General features: G+C 44.0%; 1 pseudogene; it reads right to left on the bottom strand.

Moving 5' to 3' along the window:
* Positions 1-788: 788 nt before the first annotated feature.
* On the bottom strand, positions 789-2,332 carry LOC102185347 (annotated as a pseudogene).
* Positions 2,333-2,772: the final 440 nt, after the last annotated feature.

Raw genomic sequence — 2,772 nt, 5'->3', positions numbered from 1 at the left:
TAATTTCTAATTTCTCTTACCTCAGTTGCTACATTTGCAAAAATCAGCAGAATCTTGGTTACAGCTACTTTGGGTAAATATTTGTTTACTTGATAATGTATTCTGCTTTAGGCTGGCTTTAGGCATCTGTGATGGTGACAGGAAATTCATCTATCCCTCTCAAACATGATGCATTTAAATCAGTTTGGGTTTGAGTTGGTAAAGGATAAACTGCTCAGAAAAGGAATACTAAGTGGGATGCATTTACTTTTGGTCTCTCAGGGGAAAGAGAATTTGAACAGGAGACCACACCTCATGTTCATCTGCAAAACGAGGCACCCATCCCATTGCCAGGTGTTATTTGTGTTTCACAGACATATGGATAACTCAAGGGACGTGCCAAAATGAATTTTTAAAAAATGTTTTAAACTGGGTGTAAATTGTTAATGGCAGAATATCTTGACACTAATCAAAACAGAGTAAAGGTTACACTTGTATATTTCCAAACTAAATAATATCATCAAATTTATGAATACCTATTGAACACCTACAGTATGCAGGGATGATAACATTGAAGATGAAGGATTCCTGATACTCCACATACCTTTGACTAGTAGTAGCTAGAAAGCTAAATTGTTAGTCGCTCCATCCATGTGCGACTCTTAGGGGCCGCTTGGACTGCATCCTACCAGGCTCCTCTGTCCATGGAACTCTCCAGGCAAGAATACTGGAGTGGGTAGCCATTCCCTTCTCCAGAGATCTTCCCAACTCAGGGATCAAACCTGGGCCTCCCTCACTCTGGGCTGATTCTATACCATCTGAGCGACTAGGGAAGCCCCTAGTAGTAAGCTGGAAGTGTACACAAATACATTTCTATTGTGACTGAAGCTGTTAAGCCGATATTGGCTGATCTAACTGCTCCAAAATTCTAGTTTGTTCTGGCATCTTTGTCCCAAGAGCTGCATCTACTATCAGATCCCATAGTTACAAGGGTGCCTTGAACAGGATGGAACACAATTTCATTTACCCTGTAGATATCTTGAGGAGCTGAAATGTTGGTTCTGTTAGATTAATGATATTTAAAAGTGAAGTTATATTTGGCAGAAATTGGGGGGTTGATGTAATGAATAGCAATTCTCCCCTCAATGCTTCCCAGGGCAAACCTGTTCAGTTTATTCTATTTGTCTTTAAAAAACAGCCACACGTTGATGCTGATGCTTCAGTGGAGATGCTATCCTCCTGAGTTCAGAAGGTTGATTCTCTAACTGATAGATAATCCGTTCCCTCTCTGCAGCTGCCACCCAGCCATAGGATCATCATGTCATCAGAGTGACGACTTTCAGGAAGTTGTAAAATCATCATAGGAGTTGATGATTGTGTATCCCCAAACTTCAAAGTCTTATCCGAGTTCCAGGTCATCACACAACTGTAGTTTGGTGTTGTGATCCAATGTATGGTTTTCACAGGAGTATCATGTTGCACAATGTGTATTGCCTGCTTACTGTTGAGGTCCCATGTTTTGGCAGTCTTATCATGTGATGCTGTAAACACTTTGCTCCCATCATCACTCCAGCCAACATCTAGCACAGGCTAGGTGTGTATCTGCTGGGCTTTTGCAATAGTCTGTCCACTATCTTGAGCTTCCTGCTGCTGCTGCTAAGTCGCTTCAGTCGTGTCCAACTCTGTGCGACCCCATAGATGGCAGCAACCAGGCTCCTCTGTCCCTGGGATTCTCCAGGCAAGAATACTAGAGTGGGTTGCCATTTCCTTCTCCAATGCACGCATGCATGCTAAGTCGCTTCAGTCATGTCCGACTCTGTGCGACCCCATGGACAGCAGCCCACCAGGCTCCTCTGTCCACAGGATTCTCTAGGCAAGAGTACTGGAGTGGGTTGCCATTTCCTTCTCCACTGAGCTTCCTAGCAGCAAACATCAACATTGTTAGCCCACGATCCTACAGAAGAAAGTTCCCCAGCAAAGTTGGTAGGCTAAAAGACAGACAACCAATCCTATCATCAGGAGAGGATGTTACCTCAATATCCTTCATAAAGTGAAAGTGAAATTTGAAAGTCTCTCAGTCACATCTGATCCTTTGTGACCTCATGGACTATACGGTTCATGGAATTCTCCAGGCCAGAATACTGGAGTGGGTTAACTGTTCACTTCTGCAGGGGATCTTTCCAATCCAGGGATCAAACCCAGGTCTCCTGCATTGCAGGCAGATTCTTTACCAGCTGAGCCATCAGGGAAGCCCTTCATATCCTTCATAAGGTTGTGATTTATCTGTGGTTATGTTGCCAAACATGCTGGTCCTGCCAGATCCAAAACCCGAGCTTGTTCCAAACAGATTCATGCCACGGAGGGAAGCCAGCAACAGGGAGCGGGAGGAGCTCAGAAGCCTGTGACTCCGCTTGGGCATGAAGGAGATGGAAGCAAGGCAGCAGGCCGGCCGAAGAAACTGCCCTCCAAATTTCAAAAAGCAAGATTTTCAACCATGGGATTTGGAGGCAAATATGCCAGTGAACAGCATACCTCTCCTCCTGCCTCATCTTCTACGTCTAATCAACACCAATGTTTTATGAACTGTAACTCCTAAACATCACTGGAACATACCATTCCTCTCCATCCATCCGTATGTCACATCCCTAAGCGGAAGCCACCCTCATCTCTTACCTGGACCTTCTCCTAACAAGTCCCCCTATACCAAGTCTTTCCCCATTCCAAACTGCTTTTCATATCACAATATCATTAATCATTCTAAATAAAGCACAAATATAATCATTACCTCCACTG

Source organism: Capra hircus, assembly GCF_001704415.2.
Source record: "Capra hircus breed San Clemente chromosome X unlocalized genomic scaffold, ASM170441v1, whole genome shotgun sequence".
Taxonomy (NCBI): Eukaryota; Metazoa; Chordata; class Mammalia; order Artiodactyla; family Bovidae; genus Capra; species Capra hircus.
The sequence above is the reverse complement of the archived record's forward strand: the minus strand, read 5'-3'. Positions and strand labels throughout refer to the sequence as shown.